Source organism: Hemitrygon akajei, chromosome 4 (genome assembly GCF_048418815.1).
Source record: "Hemitrygon akajei chromosome 4, sHemAka1.3, whole genome shotgun sequence".
NCBI classification, from domain to species: domain Eukaryota; kingdom Metazoa; phylum Chordata; class Chondrichthyes; order Myliobatiformes; family Dasyatidae; genus Hemitrygon; species Hemitrygon akajei.
In genome coordinates this window covers 6,127,309-6,143,897 of record NC_133127.1, presented here as the reverse complement: position 1 = coordinate 6,143,897, position 16,589 = coordinate 6,127,309, and the positions used below count along the sequence as shown (strand labels likewise).

Here is a 16,589-nt window from a genome sequence, read left to right as displayed (position 1 = left end):
AGAAGAACCACATCAGCTTCACATGATGTAGATGTTGGAGATGCCAAACCCATAAAGCAACATCCGTACAGGATAAACATGGAAAAATGTGAACTTGCTGAGAAATAAATTAAATATATGTTAGAGAATAATATTATTAGACCTTATAACTCAAATTGGAGTTCACCCTGTGTTATGGTGCCAAAACCAGATGGTAGTATTAGGTTTTGTATGGACTATAGGAAGGTGAATGCTGTAACGAAAACAGATGCATATCCAATTGCCAGAGTAGCTGATTGTGTAGATAAAGTTGGAAAAGCAAAGTTCCTTACAAAGATTGATTTATTGAAAGGGTATTGGTGTGTTCCATTAACGGATAGAGGTAGAGAGATTTCTGCATTTGTAACTCCATCTGGGCTATATGAATATAATGTTCTTCCATTTGGGATGAAGAATGCCCCAGGTACTTTCCAGCAGATGATTAACTCTGTGATTCAGGAATTACAAGATACAGATGCTTATATTGACGATTTGGTGACAGGAAATGATACTTGGGAAGCACTCATTACTGCGGTGGAGAAATTATTTGAAAGGCTTTCAAAAGCTAACTTAACTATTAACTTGGCTAAAAGTGAATTCGGACATGCCACTGTAATTTACCTTGGTTATGTTGTGGGTCAAGGTAAGGTAGGTCCTGTTCAGGCAAAAGTTCAGGCAATTTTAGAGATTCTCACTCCGACTGGGAAAAAAACTCTCAGAAGATTCCTGGGAATGGTAGGATATTATCGAAAATTTGTAAGAATTTTGCTAATGTTGCCCTTCCATTAACTAACCTGTTGAAGAAGAATGAAAAGTTTGTGTGGACAGTGCCTTGTCGAGAAACATTTGGGAATTTGAAACTATGATATGTCAACAACCTGTGCTCAAGGCACCTGACTTTGACAAACCTTTTTCATTAGCTGTAGATGCTAGTGATGAGTCTGCAGGAGCAGTATTAATGCAAAGGAATGAGGGTGATGAGGTTGATCATCCAGTAGCTTTCTTTTCTAAGAAATGTAATGAGCATCAAAGAAACTATTCAACAATAGAAAAGGAATTGTTATGTCTTGTTTTAGCCTTAGGACATTTTGACGTGCATGTTGGTACAACTCAAAAACCACTTATCGTCTACACTGACCATAGTCCATTAATGTTTCTGAGTAAGATGAAAAACAAAAATAGGTTGTTAAATTGGAATTTAATGTTACAAAAGTACAATATTTTGATAACTCATATTAAAGGCAAAGATAATGGAATTGCTGATTGTCTACCTCGATGTTGAATGCGCAATGTAATTTTTTTAATGGAGTGATATTTTAACATTTCTAACACTCGTGTAATAATTTGTCAGTTGATGTATGATAATACTATGTATACTGTGTACGTTCTAAATTTTGTATGTTTGTATTTCTTCTCCTGTAAATAGTTAATTGTTAAAATTTTGTTCTTGACAGATTAAATTTTTTTTGGAGGGAGGTGTTACGTACCCATGGGTATCTTGTACCTGTCACATGACCATGATGTAATTGAAGGTATGCTGGACATTAGGTAATGGTCTTGTGATGGGGGAGTGACGTCATTTTCCTGCCAGTGAGAGGATATGTGATAGTTTTTTCCAACAGGGTATAAAAGTGGGCTATGACGTGGGAAGTTCGTGGTTGAATTTGCTACTGACTCCATGCTGCTGCGTATTCCGATGTTATGACACAGTTTCATTTAAAAGTGGAGTTTTACTTTCTGCCTTAAGTCAAAGTTTATTGCCAGCAGTTTTGCTACAATATTGACAGTTAAAATCAAGTCGGAGAGTGAAGATACGTCGAGATTCGGGAAGTTGAAAGATCAAAGAAAGTTGATGTCGGCAGTGAAGCCAGTTCGACCTTTATTTAATCTTTGCACGAGGAATTAGTAACCTGTGTCCATGTTAACTCCTGCTTTGTCAAAAAAGAGCAGAAAGAGTTGGATGCAGAGTTTCGCCAAGGAAAGGTCAGTGCCTTTAAGCCGTTTTATTTCCTTCAATCGTAAATCCCTCGACAAAGCATACTTCAGTTAGGATCAGCCGTAATGCTACGAAAGAGAATTTATCCCAAGGAAAACCTCTCCTAAGTACTGTGTAAACTTTGGACTTTCGCATTACTACTTCTAAGAACTGTTTTCGCATTCTCGCTTTAAGAACTGTTTGAGCTGCCGTATTGCAGCTGACTTCTGGCTAAATTAGTCGTTTGTTTACTTTTGGGTTTTTTTTAGCAGTGTTTAATAAATGTTTCATTTGTTATTAAAAACCCTGTCTCAATTATATATTCATTGTTGCTGGATTGTAACAATAGCCTCTCCTCTCGTCAGCCAGTCCACATACTGTGTCAGCAATCCTTCTTGAACACACCTGATAAATTCAGTCCCATCTATCCCCCTTGCACTCAGGGGGTGCCAGTCAATATGAGGGAAGTTGAATCACCCATAACTACTACCCTGTATTTCCTGCACCATTCTAAAATCTGCCTGCTTATCTGCTCCTCGGTGTCCCGAGGACTATTTGGGGGCCTATAGACTACTCCCAGCACAGTGATTGATCCCTTCCTATTTCTGACTTCCACCCAGACTGATTCCATGGACACTCCTTCTGCAGCGTCCTCCCTTTCTATAGCCGTGATACTATCCCTGACCAGCAATGCCACTTCCCCCCACTTTTCTACCTCCTATCCTATTCCTTTTAAAACACCTGAACCCCGGGACCTGCATCATCCAATCCTGCCCTTCCTCCAACCAAGTTTCAGTAACGGCCACAACATCGTAATTCCACATACTAATCCATGCTCTAAGTTCATCCTCCTTGTTCCTAATACTCCTAGCATTGAAATAGACACATTTCAACCCCTTTAACTGGCTACAATTATGTTCTGTCCCCTGCCCGTCCTTTTTCATCAACTCAGAACTCTTAGCATCATGCCCTTGTCCTTCTATCTTAATTCCTGCACTCACTTTCTGATTCCCACCCCTCTGCCAAACTAGTTTAAACCCCACCCAACAGCTCTATCAAACCTAAGCTCTAAGCAAATATCAGGATATTGGCCCCCTCGGATTCAAGTGCAACCCGTCCTTTTCGTACAGGTCATACCCACCCCAAAAGAGGTCCCAATGATCCAGAAATCTGAATCCCTGCCCTCTGCTCCAATCCCTCAGCCACGCATTTATCCTCCACCTCATTCTATTCCTATTCTCACTGTCGCGTGGCACAGGCAGTAATCCTGAGATTACTACCTTTGAGGTCCTGCTTCTCAACTTCCTTCCTAACTCCCTGTAGTCTTCTTTCAGGACCTCTTCCCTTTTCCTACCTATGTCTTTGGTAATAATATGTACCACGACCTCTGACTGTTCTCCCTCCCACTGTAGAATATCTTGGACGTGATCAGAAACATCCCGGACCCTGGCACCTGGGAGGCAAACTACCATCCGAGTTTCTTTTCTGCATCCGCAGAATCGCCTGTCAGACCCCCTAACTATAGAGTCCCACATCGCTACTGCCTTCCTCTTCCTTTCCCTACCCTTCTGAGCCACAGGGCCAGACTCTGTGCCAGAGGCACGGCCACTGTCGCTTCCCCCAGGTAGGCTGTCACCCACAACAGTACTCAAACAGGAGTACTTATTGTCAAGGGGTACAGCCAGAGGGGTACTCTCTAGTACCTGACTCCTCCCCTTCCCTCTCCTGACTGTGACCCATTTATCTGTCCCCCGTGGCCCCAGAGTGACCACTTGCCTGTAACTCCTCTCTATCACCTCCTCACTCTCCCTGACCAGACGAAGGTAATCGAGCTGCAGCTCCAGTTCCCTAACACGGTCCCTCAGGAGTTGCATCTCGATGCACCGGATGCAGATGTGGCCGTCCGGGATGCCGGGAGTCTCCAGGACTTCCCACATCTGACACTGAGCACAGAAAACCGGCCTCACACACATACTACCTCCTTTTGCAATCAACCACTGCCTCGCCTCATTCCGTTACCGCCGAAGCCCTTTCACTCTGCTGCCCGCTCACAACACTGCCTTCTTTTTAAACTGTTCGCGCTCAACTGGCTGACGTCACGCGCCTGCGCAGTCTGGCTTCTCTCTTCCCCCAAGAACTGAAAATGTCTTCCAGCTGGAAATCCTTAGGTGCTTTCCCATTGCCTTCTTGTTCTGAATCGTGGTATGTATACGTACCAATGACATAGGTAGAAAGAGGGAAGAGGTCCTGAAAGGAGAATGTAAAGAGTTAGGAAGGGAGTTAAGAAGAAGGACCGCAAAGGTTGTAATCTCGGGATTACTGCCTGTGCCACATGACAGTGAGAGTAGGAATGGAATGAGGTGGAGGATAAATGCGTGGCTGAGGGATTGGAGCAGGGGGCAGGGATTCAAGTTTCTGGATCATTGGGACCACTTTTGGGGCAGGTGTGACCTGTACAAAAAGGACGGGTTACACTTGAATCCCAGGGGGACCAAATTCCTGGAGGGGAGATTTGCTAAGGCTACTGGGGAGCCTTTAAACTAGAATGATTGGGGGGTGGGAATCAACTTGAAGAGACTAGGAGAGAGGAGGTTAGTTCACAAATAGAGAAAGCTTGTAGACAGTGTGTGAGGGAGGATAGGCAGGTGACAGAGAAGGGGAGTGCTCAGACCGAAGATGTAGGGGACAAAGAAGAAAAAGAAGATAGTAAAGTTGTTTGCACCTTTAGGGATAAACAGGGGGTAAGAGGTGGAGAATTTCTTAAATGCATTTATTTTAATGCTAGGAGCATTGTAAGAAAGGTGGATGAGCTTAGAGCATGGATTGATACCTGGAAATATGATGTTGTAGCTATTAGTGAAACATGGTTGCAGGAGGGGTGTGATTGGCAACAAATTATTCCTGGATTTCATTGCTTCAGGTGTGATAGAATCGGAGGGACAAGAGGGGGAGGTGTTGCATTACTTGTCAGAGAAAATATTACAGCGGTGCTCTGGCAGGATAGATTAGAGGGCTCATCTAGGGAGACTATTTGGCTGCAATTGAGGAATGGGAAAGGTGTAGAAACACTTACAAGGGTGTATTATAGACCACCTAATGGGGAGTGAGAATTGGAGGAGCAAATTTGTAAGGAGATAGCAGATATTTGTCGTAAGCACAAGGTATGATTGTGGGAGATTTTAATTTTCCACACATTGACTGGGAAGCCCATTCTGTAAAAGGGCTGGATGGTTTGGAGTTTGTAAAATGTGTGCAGGATTTCTTTTACAGCAATACATAGAGGTACCAACTAGAGAAGGGGCAGTGTTGGATATCCTATTAGGGAGTGAGATAGGTCAGGTGATGGAGGTGTGTGTTGGGGAGCACTTCAGGTCCAGTGATCACAATGCCATTAGTTTCAATATAATTATGGAGAAGGATAGGTCTAAACCCAGGGTTGAGATTTTTGATTGGAGTAAGGCTAACATTGAGGAGATGTAAAAGGATTTAGAAGGAGTGGATTGGGACAATTTGTTTTATGGGAAGGATGTAATAGAGAAATGGAGGTCATTTAAAGGTGAAATATTGAGGGTACAGAATGTTTATGTTCCTGTTAGGTTGAAAGGAAAGGTTAAAAGTTTGAGAGAGCCATGGTTTTCAAGGGATATTGGAAACTTGGTTCAGAAAAAGAGAGAGATCTACAATAAATATACGCAGCATGGAGTAAATGAGGTGTTCGAGGAATATAAAGAATGCAAAAAGAACCTTAAGAAAGAAATTAGAAAAGCTAAAAGAAGATATGAGGTTGCTTTGGCAAGTAAGGTGAAAATTAATCCAAAGGGTTTCTACAGTAATATTGATAGCAAAAGGATAGTGAGGGATAGAATTGGTCCCTTAATGAATCAGAGTGGACAGTTATGTGTGGAGCCAAAAGAGATAGTGGAGATTTTGAACAATTTCTTTTCTTCGGTATTCACTAAGGAGAAGGATATTGAATTGTGTAAGGTAAGGGAAACAAGTAGGGAAGTTATGGAAACTATGATGATTAAAGAAGAGGAAGAACGGGTGCTTTTAAGGAATATAAAAGTGGATAAATCTCCAGATCCTGACAAGATATTCCCTAGGACCTTGAGGGAAGTTACTGTAGAAACAGCAGGAGCTCTGACAGAAATATTTCAAATGTCATTAGAAACGGGGATGGTGCTGGAGGATTGGTGTATTGCTCATGTGGTTCTATTGTTTAAAAAGGGTTCTAAGAGTAAACCTAGCAATTATCGACCTGTAAGTTTGATGTCAGTGGTGGGTGAAATAATGGAAAGTATTCTTAGAGATGGTATATATAATTATCTGGATAGACAGGGTCTGATTAGGAACAGTCAATATGGATTTGTGCGTGGAAGGTCATGTTTGACAAATCTTATTGAACTTTTTGAAAAGGTTATGAGGAAAGTTGACAAGGGTAAAGCAGTGGATGTTGTCTACATGGACTTCAGTAAGGCCTTTGACAAGGTTCCACATGGAAGGTTAGTTAGGAAGGTTCAATCGTTAGGTATTAATATTGAAGTAGTAAAATGGATTCAACAGTGGCTGGATGGGAGATGCCTGAGAGTTGTGGTGGATAATTGTTTGTCAGGTTGGAGGCCAGTGACTAGTGGTGTGCCTCAGGGATTTCTACTGGGTCCAGTGTTGTTTGTCATATACATTAATGATCTGGATGATGGGGTGGTAAATTGGATTAGTAAGTATGCAGATGATACTAAGATAGGTGGCATTGTGGATAATGAAGTAGGGTTTCAAAGCTTCTAGAGAGATTTAGGCCAGTTAGAAGAGTGGACTGAAAGATGGCAGATGGAGTTTAATGCTGATAGGTGTGAGGTGCTACATTTTGGTAGGACTTATCAAAATAGGACATACATGGTAAATGGTAGGGCATTGAAAAATGCAGTAGAACAGAGTGATCTAATGGTGCATAGTTCTCTGAAGGTAGAATCTCATGTGGATAGGGTGTTGAAGAAAGCTTTTGGTATGCTGGCTTTTATAAATCAGCGCATTGAATATAGGATTTGGGATGTAATGTTAAAATTGTACAAGGCATTGGTAAGGCCAAATTTGGAGTATTGTGTACAGTTCTGATCACTGAATTATAGGAAAGATGTCAACAAAATAGAGGGAGTACAGAGGAGATTTACTAGAAAGTCACCTGGGTTTCAGCACCTAAGTTACAGAGAAAGGTTGAACAAGTTAGGTCTTTATTCTTTGGAGCATAGAAGGTCGAGGGGGTACTTGATAGAGGTATTTAAAATTATGAGGGGGATAGATAGAGTTGAAGTGGATGGGCTTTTTCCGTTGAGAGTAGGGGAGATTCAAACAAGAGGACATGAGTTGAAATTTAAGGGGCAAAAGTTTAGGGGTAACACGAGGGGGAACTTCTTTACTCAGACAGTGGTAGCTGTGTGGAACGAGCTTCCAGTAGAAGTGGTAGAGGCAGGTTCGATATTGTCATTTTAAAAAAAAATTGGATTGGTACATGGACAGGAAAGGAATGGAGGGTTATGGGCTGAGTGCAGGTCAGTGGGACTAGGTGAGAGTAAGCGTTCGGCACGGACTAGAAGGGCCAAGATGGCCTGTTTTCGTGCTGTAATTGTTATTTGGTTATATATGGTTTGTGAATTGACTTACCGTGGATGATAAATTATTTCATTTCAATGACCCAAGAATGAAGATGGTGAGCTACCCAGGAATTGATGAACCAAGGTGTAATGACGAAGAGGATTTAATACGGTCGGATGTATCTTTATTTTCATCGGAAGAATCCGAATTTGATTCTCTGCAAGAACTTTGAAAAGTTACTGAATGAGATTTACTTTGCTTAAAAGTTGTGATGGGACTTAAAATGTGATATATAATTATAGAATTAGAATTTAACCTTGGAGATTTACTGCCTGGTAATGAAACTGAAGTTAACTATAATGCTTAAGAATTGTAATTATAGTTGGTTTTCTAAGTAACTAGGGACAAGTAAAAAGAAAATTTTAGTCTGTGAACTTTTAAACAGGGGATAACACTAGATCTAATTAGAAATTTGAGTAATTAAGGAATCTCACTGATTGTAATTAAAAGGAATTTGTTGTGGTTCAATGTCTAATATTTGGAACCTAAACAGAATGTTTGAATTTTGAATTGTTCTTGCTCATGTAAATATTTTGTACATACCTTTTTCTTATAAACAAACCTTATCTCCAGCAGTGTGTGGTTTCTATTCACTGCCTCCTTCCGATACCTAGAATTCTGATGGCCACTAGCACCTACATAATTTGATTTTCTCAACGAGTGTGTTGACTAGTCACACACAATAAGACCGGTGCTACACAAGTGTTACAGAGGGATGTCCATTTAGAACCGATTTCAAGAGGAGTTTCTTTAGTCAGAGGGTGGTGAATCTGTCGAATTCGTTGCCTGAGATGGCTGTGGAGACAATCGTTGGGTATGTTTAAATCGGCAGTTGATAGGTTCTTGATTAGTAAGAAATGAAAGGTTACGAGAAGGCAGGAGAATGGGGTTGAGAGGAATAATAATTCCGCCATGATGGAATGGTGGAACAGATTCAATGGGCTGAATGACTTCATTCTGTACGTGTGCCTCATGGTCCTTTTTGAAAGCAACACTATAATTGGTAAATATTAATCTAATGTACGTGAATTATTAATCTTAGGTATTGAGCAAGATCCTAAAGTAATACCACTCATCAGTACAGGCCGGGAAGCATGCGGATGGTGGGAAGTTATTGGAAGGCTACACTTCCAATTTCTGTTGTTTTCAGGAGCGGGTGATTTAAAAACCGGTCGGGACCAGCCTGCAGCACATACCTTCAAAGTTGGCAGAGTGGCAGCAAGTGAAACGCATTAGTCAAATTATCAGCCAATATAAGCAAGGTTTGCTCTAGGGAAGTGGCCTGTTCGAGGGAAGGACCTTGTGAGAAAAGTGTGAGTCTTTGGCTCGAGAGTCTTCGGCGAGGAGGCTGAGGGAGGAGACTACACCACAGTTGGAGAGGGTGAGAAGTGGTGAAGAGCTGACAGGTAAACTGATTCAGTGTGATGCCTGCCTGATGTGGGAGGTCAGGGACACTGATGGTGCCTCTGGCTGCTACAACTGTGAAAAGTGTGTCCAGGTTCATCTCCTGAAGGATCGTGTTGGGGCACTGGAGAGGTAACTGGATGACCTCAGTTATGACCTCTGGGAAAACGAGAGTTTTCTGGACAGGACCTACAGCGAGATCGTTATACTGAAGATACCGGAAGAGAGAAGGGGGGGAGCGATGATGAGGAAGGGATGGATGCTTGGCGTACAGGAGAACCCGGCGGATGTATCTCTTGAAAACAGGTTCACCCTCTTGGAAGCTGTCGGGACAGAAGACACTCCCAGTCTGAGAGGTCTGCGAGTCAAAACTTGGCACTGAAGCAAAGCCGAGGAGACAGACATCAAGCAGAGCCATGGTAGTAGGGGACTCCATAGTGAGAAGTACAGAAAGGGGCTTCTGCGGCAACAGGCAGGATTTAAGGATGGTGTGTTGCCTCCCTGGTGCTAGGATCCAGGACGTCACGGACCGATTGCAGGGCATCCTCAAGGGTAAAGGTGAACAGCCGGAAGTGGTAGTGCATGTCAGCACAAATGACATCGGGAAGAAGAGGAAAGAAATTCTGCAGCGTGACTTCAGAGAACTCGGAAGAAGGCTGAAAAGCAGGACTTCCAGGGTGGTTATCTCTGGTTTGCTTCCAGTTCCTCGAGCTGGTGAGTGCAGGAACAGGGAGATAAGGGATCTGAATATGTGGCTGAGGAGCTGATGCGGGAAACAGGGATTTAGATTCTTAGACCACTGGGATCTGTTTTGGGGTATGGATGAATTGTACAAAAGGGACGGGTTGCACCTTAACAGGTGGGGGACCAGCATTCTGGCAGGCAGGTTTGCCACTGCTACACAGGTGTGTTTACACTAAGTAGTGGGGGGAGGAGACGAACTGGAAATATAAGGATGGAGTTAAAGGGAAAGAGAGAATAAGAAAAGTTAAGGAAGACAACAGAATTAACGGGGCAGAAAGCTCAGGAAGAGATTGGAGAGTACGGCCAAGTGCAATAGGAATCAATGTGAGAGGTGAGTGGAGTAATGGATTAAAAGTATTATATATGAATGCATGGGGTATAAGAAATAAAGTGGATGAGCTTGAGGCTCAGTTGGAAATTGGCAACTATGATGTTGTAGGAATAACAGAGACATGGCTGCAAGAGGACCAGGGCAGGGAAATGAATATTCAAGGGTATACGTCCTATCGAAAGGACAGACAGGTGGGCAGAGGGGGTGGGGTGGCTCTGCTGGTGAGGAATGAAATTCAGTCCCTTACGAGGGGTGACATAGAATCAGGAGATGTAGAGTCAGTAGGGATAGAACTGAGGAATTGTAAGGGCAAAAAGACCCTAATGGGAGTTATTTACAGGCCCCCAAATAGTAGCCCGGATACAGGGTGCAGGTTGAATCAAGAGTTAAAATTGGCATGTCACAAAGGTAATGCTATGGTTGTAATGGGGGATTTCAACATGCAGGTAGACTGGGAAAATCAGGTTGGCACTGGACACCAAGAAAGGGAGTTTGTGGAGTGTCTCCGAGATGGATTCTTAGAACAGCTTGTACTGGAGCCTACCAGGGAGAAGGCAATTCTGGATTTAGTGTTGTGTAATGAACCGGATTTGATAAGGGAACTCGAGGTAAAGGGGCCATTAGGAGGTAGTGACCATAATTTGATGTTTTAATCTACAATTTGAGAGGGAGAAGAGAAAATCAGAAGTGTCAGTATTACAGCTGAACAAAGGGGACTATGGAGCCATGAGGGAGGAGCTGGCCAAAGTTGACTGGAAGGATACCCTAACAGGGATGACAGTGGAACAACAATGGCAGGTATTTCTGGGAATAATACAGAAGGTGCAGGATCAGTTCATTCCAAAGAGGAAGAAAGATTCTAAGGGGAGTAAGGGGCGACCGTGGTTGACAAGGGAACAAGGGGCAACTGTGGCTGATAAGGGAAGTCAAGGACAGTATAAAAATAAAAGAGAGGAAGTATAACATAGCAAAGATGAGTGGGAGGCCAGAGGATTGGGAAACTTTTAGCGAGCAACAGAAGATAACTAAAAAGGCAATACAAGGAGAAAAGATGAGGTACAAAGGTAAGCTAGCCAAGAATATAAAGGAGGATAGTAAAAACTTCATTAGGTATGTGAAGAGGAAAAAATTAATTAAGACCAAAGTTGGGCTCTTGAAGACAGGAACGGGTGAATTTATTATGGGGAACAAGGAAATGGCAGACGAGTTGAACAGGTACTTTGGATCTGTTTTCACTAGGGAAGACACAGACAATCTCCCAGATGTAATAGTGGCCGGAGGACCTAGGGTAACAGAGAAACTGAAGGAAATTCACATTAGGCAGAAAATGGTGTTGGGTAGACTGTTGGGACTGAAGGCTGATAAATCCCCAGGGCCTGATGGTCTACATCCCAGGGTACTTAAAGAGGTGGCTCTAGAAATCGTGGACGCATTGGTAATCATTTTTCAATGTTCTATAGATTCAGGATCAGTTCCTGTGGATTGGAGGATAGCTAATGTTATCCCACTTTTTAAGAAAGGAGGGAGAGAGAAAACAGGGAATTATAGACCAGTTAACCTGACATCAGTGGTGAGGAAGATGCTGGAGTCAATTATAAAAGATGAAATAGTGGCACATTTGGATAGCAGTAACAGGATTGGTCCGAGTCAGCATGGATTTACGAAGGGGAAATCATGCTTGACTAATCTTCTGGAATTTTTTGAGGATGTAACTAGGAAAATGGACAAGGGAGAGCCAGTGGATGTAGTGTACCTGGACTTTCAGAAAGCCTTTGGTAAGGTCCCACATAGGAGATTAGTGGGCAAAATTAGAGCACATGGTATTGGGGGTAGGGTACTGACATGGATAGAAATTGGTTGGCAGACAGGAAACAAAGAATAGGCATTAACGGGTCCCTTTCAGAATGGCAGGCAGTGACTAGTGGGGTACTGCAAGGTTCGGTGCTGGGACTGCAGCTATTTACAATATACATTAATGATTTAAATGAAGGGATTAAAAGTAACATTAGCAAATTTGCAGATGACACAAAGCTGGGTGACAGTGTGAAATGTAAGGAGGATGTTATGAGAATGCAGGGTGACTTGGACAGGTTGGGTGAGTGGGCAGATGCATGGCAGATGCAGTTTAATGTGGATAAATGTGAGGTTATCCACTTTGGTGGCAAGAACAGGAAGGCAGATTACTTTCTGAATGGTGTCAAGTTAGGAAAAGGGGAAGTACAACAAGATCTAGGTGTTCTTGTACATCAGTCACTGAAAGTAAGCATGCAGGTACAGCAGGCAGTGAAGAAAGCTAATGGCATGTTGGCCTTCATAACAAGGGGAGTTGAGTATAGGAGCAAAGAGGTCCTTCTGCAGTTGTACAGGGCCCTGGTGAGACCACACCTGGAGTATTGTGTGCAGTTTCGGTCTCCAAGTTTGAGGAAGGACATTCTTGCTATTGAGGGAGTGCTGTGTAGGTTTGTGAGGTTAATTCCCGGGATGGCGGGACTGTCATATGTTGAAGATTGGAGCAACTGGGCTTGTATACAATGGAATTTAGAAGGATGAGAGGGGATCTTATTGAAACATAAAAGATTATTAAGGGATTGGACACACTAGAGGCAGGAAACATGTTCCCAATGTTAGGGGAGTCCAGAACCAGAGGCCACAATTTCAGAATAAGGGGTAGGCTATTTAGAACGGAGTTGAGGAAAAACTTTTTCACCCAGAGAGTTGTGGATCTATGGAATGCTCTGCCTCAGAAGGCAGTGGAGGCCAATTCTCTGGATGCTTTCAAGAAAGAGTTAGATAGAGCTCTTAAAGATAGCGGAGTCAAGGGATATGGGGAGAAGGCAGGAACGGGGTACTGATTGTGGATGATCAGCCATGATCACAGTGAATGGCGGTGCTGGCTTGAGGGACCGAATGGTCTACTCCTGCACCTATAGTCTATTGTCCATTGATATTCTGGAGAATGTCTTTATTTCCACAGGCACAAGTTCTGGGTGGTTGGGTGGAGATACATCTCTACCAAAGGAGCTGTAAGGCACTCCTTCCCTCCGCTTGTCCCTCCTAGGGCAAAGTATCGCACCTACTTAGAGCCGTCAATCATAGTCGCATGAACCCATGGGAACAGGATGGTTGTATGAGCAGTTGGTGCATATCACAAGATCTCGTTATGTGACCACTGACACAAGGCAGACAATCTCTGAAGGGTTTTGATAATGGCTCTGGGGAAACCTGTCTTGCAAAGACACTGCCCAGAAGAAGGCAATGGCAAACCACTTCTGCAGAAATAAATGCCAAGAACAATCATGGTCATGGTACCGTGATCACCAACATCAAATGATATGGCACACAATGATGGCAATTTCTGAAACGTTGACCTTTTGTGAACACAGCAAGGTCACAGCAGTCTGAGAGAGATCCTAATTAAATACTACTCATCAGTAGAGGCTAGGGAGCATGCAGACAGTGGAAATTTATCAGAAGGGTACTCTGATATTCTGGAGTATGTCTGTATTTCCACATGTACAAGTTCTGAAACGTTGTCCTTTTTGAACTCTGCAAGGTCACAGCAGCCAGTTGTATTTCCAGCCATGAATGTGAATTTAAAAACTCCCCCTGGTCCCGAGTGATGAGGATCTTGTTCACTCCCTGCTTTCAGCCTCTCTCCCACATACTGAATCTCCAACACATCTCCTTTAAACTCCACCCCCACCCCACCTGAATGTTCGTCCTCTCGGATTGGACTGTTGTATTTTGACTCACATTTAGCTCGAGAGTTCCACGGCTTTCTGATCACAAAGTGAACTTCACTGGTGAACCCTATTCCCAGTTAAACACATCACGTGATAGAACATACCAGACGATGACTGACCAATAACTGTTGTCTTTATTGATCAGGATTTGTTCAAGGAGTAATTACACAGTTCAAACGTTAACTATTTAGTTACACATCTCTTTAGTTTACTCTCACAACTTCCAAACCCCCCCGCCCCTGTTCAGGTGTTCCCCACCCCAGATGAACCTGGCCAGGGTTCACCGTGAGTTCTTCTCCGAGTCCCTGACTCAGGGTCTTCTTCACTGGTTGCTCTCCGGAGTCAGTGCTGTCGGTGATCTTGTCCGGCACCTTTTTATACGTTTCTTCCCAAAGCTCTCAGACATTCAGATTTATTTCTCAGATCTACATTGAAACATACGGTGAAATGTGTGTTTGCATTCACAACCAACACACCGAAGGATGTGCTGGAGGCAGCTCACAAACGTCACCAGACTTTCCGGTGCCAAGATAGCAAACCCAATGTTCAGCAGGAAAATACAACCGGCAGCAACAACAATAACAGCAAAACAAGCCCCTTTTCCACACTCCGACCCCTCCCCTTCACACACACAGGCAGCTTTTCTTTGGTCCCAGACTCTGACTTACAGATATTGGTCCTCCAGCCTCAGTCCCTGGCATGGACTCACAGACATTGTCCCTCGATCTCCAGACAGGGTAACCCTGGGGATTCTGCCTTCAGGCCTTGATCTCAGGACCCGCCAGTTCTGATGTTTGATCTTTGGATTTCACCCTATGGACTTGCCGACATCTGGCCCTCAATCTTGGGCGATGCCCTCTGGTCTTTCCATCCTCTGGGTATTGACCCCAGGACTCGCTGATCACAGGACTTTGACCTTTGGATCTCACCCTCTTGTCCATGTGGACCTCTAACCCAAGACTCACTGAGTGGGATTGCTAACCCCCATCCTTTCCACCAGCTGACCTGACCTTCGACTGTGGAGCGCTCTGACCTGGACTCTGAACACCGGCTCCTGCTCTGTGTCCCTGAACCCTAACCCCTAACTCCCCAAGTGTTCCCCTGCACAAAGAAATGCTAACCAAAGACAAAAAGCTGAAAAAAACAGCTAAGTGTGAGCCACAACCTCGACAGAGATCACAGCTCGGAGCCATCTAGACTGGTGAGAGATCCCCTCCCTCTCCTCAGGGGAATGTTTCTAGAACTATTCCCAACATCCACATCTCAAACTTTCTCTATCACACCTTCCTCCCCAACACCTCTCCATCCCCCTCTCCCTCTACCACCCACCATCCCCTATCATGAATGATCCCTCTCCCCCACTATCATCCACCCTCCACCTTCCCCCTCCCCTTCACCATCCATCATCCCCTACCTTCTTCACCATCCTCCATCCTCAACATCCCCTTCCACCTCCCCCACCTCCTCCGCCCTCCCTACCTCCCTCCTCATCATCCTCCTCCTTCTTCCTCTTCCTCTCCCCAGGTAGACTCAGTCACAAGCCAGGAGTTATGGGATCTGAAACATGACTGCATGGATTCAGAATTGGCTTGCCAACAGGGTGGGGAGGTGAGGGAGGGTATTCTGCCTGGAGATCCGTGACCAGTGTGTTCCATGGGGATCTGTTCTGGGGTCCCTGCTCTTTGTGGCTTTTACAAAGGACTTGGATGAGGAAATGGAAGTGGGGTTAGTGACTTTGCAGATGACATGAAGATTGGTGGAGTTGTGGATAGTGTAGAAGGCTGTCGTAGGTTACAATGGGACATTGACAGGGTGCAGAGCTGGGCTGAGAAGAGGCAGATGGACTTCAATCCAGAAAAGTGTCAAGTGATTCATTCTGGAAGGTGAAATGTCAAGGCAGAATACAGGATTCATAGCAGTGTCGAGGAACAGCGGGATCTTGGGGTCCAAATCCATAGATCCCTCAAAGTTGCTGTTAGTTGACAGGGTGGTTAAGAAGCCGTGTGGTACGTTGGCCTTCACTCGTTAGGATATTGAGTTCAATAGCCATGAGTTTCTGGCCGCTCATTGTAGGGAAGGTGTGAAAGCTTCAGAGAGGGTGCAGAGATGAAGCAGGATGCTGTCTGGAATAAAGAGCACATTTTATGAGACCATAAGATCATAAGACAGAGGAGCACAATTAGGCCATTGGACCCATCGAGTCTGTTCTGCCATTTAATCATGGCTGATCTTTTTCTCCCTTCCTCATCCCCACACCCCGGCCTTCTCCCCATGACCTTTGATGCTGTGGCCAATCACGAACCTATCAATCTCTGCCTTAATACCCTACGATCTGGTTTCCACAGCTGCACGTGGAAACAAATTCCACAAATTTACCACCCTCTGGCTAAAGAAATTTCTCCTTGTCTCTGTTTTAAATGGACATCCCTCTATCCTGAGGTTGTACCCACTTGTCCTAGACTCCCCCACCATGGGAAACATCCTTTCCACATCTACTCTGTCTAGGCCTTTCAACATTCAAAAGGTTGCAATGCCCCCCACCATTCTACTAAATTCCAGCGAGTACAGACCCAGAGCCATCAAACGTTCTTTGTATGATGACCCTTTCATTCCCAGAATCATCCTTATGAACCTCCTCTGAACACTCTTCAATGCCAGCACATCTCTTCTTAGATGAGGAGCCAAAATCTGTTCACAATACTCAAGGTGAGGCCTCACCAGTGCC

General features: G+C 44.1%; 1 protein-coding gene across 1 annotated transcript in view; it reads right to left on the bottom strand.

The window, feature by feature from the left end:
* Positions 1–16,589, bottom strand: part of LOC140726087 (up-regulator of cell proliferation-like) — a 620,561-nt gene that overhangs the window by 319,057 nt on the left and 284,915 nt on the right. The gene's annotated exons all lie outside the window — the stretch shown is intronic.